Source organism: Salmo salar, unplaced genomic scaffold, assembly GCF_965601325.2.
Source record: "Salmo salar unplaced genomic scaffold, fSalSal1 ptg000578l, whole genome shotgun sequence".
Classification (NCBI taxonomy): domain Eukaryota; kingdom Metazoa; phylum Chordata; class Actinopteri; order Salmoniformes; family Salmonidae; genus Salmo; species Salmo salar.
The window spans coordinates 430,001-435,583 of NW_027675424.1; the positions used below are offsets into that span (position 1 = coordinate 430,001).

At 50.0% G+C, this 5,583-nt stretch overlaps 1 protein-coding gene across 1 annotated transcript in view; it reads left to right on the plus strand.

The window, feature by feature from the left end:
* Positions 1-206, plus strand: part of LOC145876311 (uncharacterized) — a 10,549-nt gene extending 10,343 nt beyond the window's left edge. The window contains exon 3 of the mRNA XM_082972103.1: positions 1-206. This exon is cut by the window's left edge and continues 735 nt beyond it. The gene's annotated coding sequence lies outside the window, so the exon portion shown is untranslated.
* The last annotated feature ends 5,377 nt before the right edge of the window (positions 207-5,583 follow it).

The window sequence follows — 5,583 nt, forward strand, 5'->3', positions numbered from 1 at the left end:
CCTCCTCTGACACACTGACCCACCTGATCACATTCACCTCCACATTCACTGAGCCCCTCTATCCAGGGTTTGGGGTTTGGGATGTTGGCTCTTCAGTGTCCCTGGAATAATAACTGGACACACACACACACACACACACACACACACACACACACACACACACACACACACACACTGGACACACACACACACACACACACACACACACACACACACACACACACACACACACACACACACACACTGGACAAACACACACACACACACACACACACACACACACACACACACGGACACACACACAAACACACACACACACACAAACACACACACAAACACACACACACTGGACACACACACAAACACACACACACAAACACACACACACTGGACACACAAACTGGGCACACACACACACACACACTGGACACACACACACACACACACACACACACACTGAACACACACTGAACACACACAAACTGGACACAAAATGGACACACACACTCAACACACACACCGGACACACACACACACACACACACTGGACACAAAATAGACACACACACTCTCAACACACACACTGAACAAACACACACAAACACATTCTGGACACACGCACACTGGACACACAAACACACACACACACACACACACACTGGACAAAAACATACACACACACACACACACACACACACTGGACACACACACTTACACACACACACACACACTGGACAAACGAAAACACACACACACTCACACACATACACACACACACACTGGACACACACACACACACACACACACACACTGGACACACACACACACACACACACACACACTGGACACACACACACACACACTGGACACACACACACACACTGGTCAAACAAAAATACACACACACACACACACACACTGGACACACACACACACACACACTGGACAAACAAAGTGGACAAACACACACACTGGACACACACACACACAAACACTGGATACACACAGACACACACACACTGGACACACACACTAGACAAACACACACACACACACACTGGACTCACACACACACACTGGACACACACACACACTGGACACACACACACACACACTGGACACACACACACACACACTGGACACACACACACACACTGGACACACACACACACACTGGACACACACACACACACTGGACACACACACACACACTGGACACACACACACACACACACTGGACACACACACACTGGACACACACACACACACACACTGGACAAACACACACACACACACACTGGACAAACACACACACACACACACACACTGGACAAACACACACACACACACACACACACTGGACAAACACACACACACACACACACACACACTGGACAAACACACACACACACACACACACACTGGACAAACACACACACACACACACACACTGGACAAACACACACACACACACACACACACTGGACAAACACACACACACACACACACTGGACAAACACACACACACACACACACACTGGACAAACACACTGGACAAACACACACACAAACACACACACACACACACACACACACTGGACAAACACACACACAAACTGGACAAACACACACACACACACACACACACACTGGACAAACACACACACACACTGGACAAACACACACACACACACACACTGGACTCACACACACACACACACTGGACACACACACACACACACTGGACACACACACACACACACACTGGACACACACACACACACACTGGACACACACACACACACACACTGGACACACACACACAAACACTGGACAAACACACACACACACACACACTGGACAAACACACACACACACACACACTGGACAAACACACACACACACACACACTGGACAAACACACACACACACACTGGACAAACACACACACACACACACACACTGGACAAAAACAAACACACACACACACACACACACACTGGACAAACACACACACACACACACACACACACACACACTGGACAAACACACACACACACACACACACACTAGACAAACAAACACACACACACTGGACTCACACACACACACACACACACACACACACACACACACACACTGGACTCACACACACTGGACACACACACACACACACACACACACACACACACACACACACACACACACACACACACACACACACACACACACACACACACACACACAAACAGGACACATACACACACACAGGACACACTCTCACACACACACATGCGCATCTTCCTATAATTGTGAGGACCTTGACCCATGACCTCTTACAATAACACCGTTAGTCTTTCCACAAGACTCCCATGACGTTATAGTGTGACGTTATGAGTCGACGTTAAAGTAACATTCTCACAACATACTGCACTTGTTTTATCCTGTTTTAGATGTATCCTCTGTTTAAACATTTAAACTCTTACAATAACACCGTTAAAATACCAATGTGATCATTTCTTGTCTTTTTATGTTGGAAAAACAAATTGTACAATTATATGTGGACATACGCTCCATAGTTGTACAAGTATACATGGATATATTGTACTTTTCATAATAAAACATACTTGAAACAAGAAAAAGCATGTTAATTGTGAAAACAATTTCGTTATTGATTTTTACATTGCTTCTCCCTGTCTCATGTTGACGTTTGTCATGAATCTTGACCTGGAGGCAGAACTGTGCGATTTCCTCTAGATATGTCAGCTGCAAAGTCAGAATTGGCTGTGGAAAATAATGTTGTTTTATGGTCTTAATTTAAGGGAAGGATTAGCAGTGTGGTTAGGGTTGAGGTAAGGATTAAAATCTGATTGTATTACTTTGTGCCTGTGCCAGCTAGTGAATACTTTGCTGAACTGCCTAGAGGGCAAGATTCATACCAATAAATGCCAACCTGCCTCCAGGGCAAGATTCATGACAATAAATGCCAACCTGCCTCCAGAACAAGATTCATGACAATAAATGCCAACCTGCCTCCAGAACAAGATTCATAACAATAAATGCCAACCTGCCTCCAGGGCAAGATTCATGACAATAAATACCAACCTGCCTCCAGGGCAAGATTCATGACAATAAATGCCAACCTGCCTCCCAGTCATCCCCTCCTTATCTTTACAAGGCTGCAGAACCTGCAAGCTAGTGATGTGGGGGTTCTCTCATAACCCTCAGTCCCCAGGTGGGTAGATGGCAGGTTGAATAAAGAGAAGCTAGTGATGTGGGGGTTCTCTCATAACCCTCAGTCCCCAGGTGGGTAGATGGCAGGTTGAATAAAGAGAAGCTAGTGATGTGGGGGTTCTCTCATAACCCTCAGTCCCCAGGTGGGTAGATGGCAGGTTGAATAAAGAGAAGCTAGTGATGTGGGGGTTCTCTCATAACCCTCAGTCCCCAGGTGGGTAGATGGCAGGTTGAATAAAGAGAAGCTAGTGATGTGGGGGTTCTCTCATAACCCTCAGTCCCCAGGTGGGTAGATGGCAGGTTGAATAAATAGAAAACAATAGGCTATATAAATCAATCCATAAATGTATAGTTATTATGTAATTTACACAAAACATTAAGGACACCTTTCTTTCCATGACAAACTGACCAGGCGTAACTCAGTATTAGGAAGGTATCCTTAATATTTTGTCCACTCAGTGGCTCTGACCCTTTACGTAACAGTCAATCCTCTTTACCAGGAAACCTTCCTTAAATTTCCCCAAATGTTTCCACACTGCTGCTCTCTCACAGCTGCTCCAGGGCCTCTTGGGTTGAGGAGTCATTCTCTTCTAACCTGATCACAGCTGCTCCAGGGCCTCTTGGGTTGAGGAGTCATTCTCTTCTAACCTGATCACAGCTGCTCCAGGGCCTCTTGGGTTGAGGAGTCATTCTCTTCTAACCTGATCACAAACAAAGACAAGATTCAAACAAATAAACATGATGGTCCAACATAATGGGGGGGGGGGGGGGTATAGGGAAGGTAGGGGACAGGAGGGGGGTATAGGGAAGGTAGGGGAGAGGAGGGGGTATAGGGAAGGTAGGGGAGAGGAGGGGTTATAGGGAAGGTAGGGGAGAGGAGGGGGTATAGGGAAGGTAGGGGAGAGGAGGGGGTATAGGGAAGGTAGGGGAGAGGAGGGGGTATAGGGAAGGTAGAGGAGAGGAGGGGGTATAGGGAAGGTAGGGGACAGGAGGGGGTATAGGGAAGGTAGGGGAGAGGAGGGGGGTATAGGGAAGGTAGGGGAGAGGAGGGGGGGTATAGGGAAGGTAGGGGAGAGGAGGGGGTATAGGGAAGGTAGGGGAGAGGAGGGGGTATAGGGAAGGTAGGGGAGAGGAGGGGAGGTATAGGGAAGGTAGGGGAGAGGAGGAGGGTATAGGGAAGGTAGGGGAGAGGAGGGGGTATAGGGAAGGTAGGGGAGAGGAGGGGGGGTATAGGGAAGGTAGGGGAGAGGAGGGGGTATAGGGAAGGTAGGGGGGAGGAGGATTAGGGTATAGGGAAGGTAGGGGAGAGGAGGGGTATAGGGAAGGTAGGGGAGAGGAGGGGTTATAGGGAAGGTAGGGGAGAGGAGGGGGTATAGGGAAGGTAGGGGAGAGGAGGGGGTATAGGGAAGATAGGGGAGAGGAGGGGGTATAGGGAAGGTAGGGGAGAGGAGGGGTTATAGGGAAGGTAGGGGAGAGGAGGGGGGTATAGGGAAGGTAGGGGAGAGGAGGGGTTATAGGGGAGAGGAGGGGGTATAAGGGAGAGGAGGGTGTATAGGGAAGGTAGGGGAGAGGAGGGGGTATAGGGAAGGTAGGGGAGAGGAGGGGGTATAAGGGAGAGGAGGGGGTATAGGGAAGGTAGGGGAGAGGAGGGGGTATAGGGAAGGTAGGGGAGAGGAGGGGGGGTATAGGGAAGGTAGGGGAGAGGAGGGGGTATAGGGAAGGTAGGGGAGAGGAGGGGGGGTATAGGGAAGGTAGGGGAGAGGAGGGGGTATAGGGAAGGTAGAGGAGAGGAGGGGGTATAGGGAAGGTAGGGGAGAGGAGGGGGTATAGGGAAGGTAGGGGAGAGGAGGGGGTATAGGGAAGGTAGAGGAGAGGAGGGGGTATAGGGAATGTAGGGGAGAGGAGGGGGTATAGGGAATGTAGGGGAGAGGAGGGGGTATAGGGAAGGTAGGGGAGAGGAGGGGGGTGTAGGGAAGGTAGGGGAGAGGAGGGGGTTATAGGGAAGGTAGGGGAGAGGATATAGGGAAAGTAGGGGAGAGGAGGGGGGTATAGGGAAGGTAGGGGAGAGGAGGGGGGTATAGGGAAGGTAGGGGAGAGGAGGGGGGTATAGGGAAGGTAGGGGAGGGGGTATAGGGAAGGTAGGGGAGAGGAGGGGGTATAGGGAAGGTAGGGGAGAGGAGGGGGTATAGGGAAGGTAGGGGAGAGGGGGGGGTATAGGGAAGGTAGGGGAGAGGAGGGGGGTATAGGGAAGGTAGGGGAGAGGAGGGGGGTATAGGGAAGGTAGGGGAGAGGAGGGGGGTATAGGGAAGGTAGGGGAGAGGAGGGGGTATAGGGAAGGTAGGGGAGAGG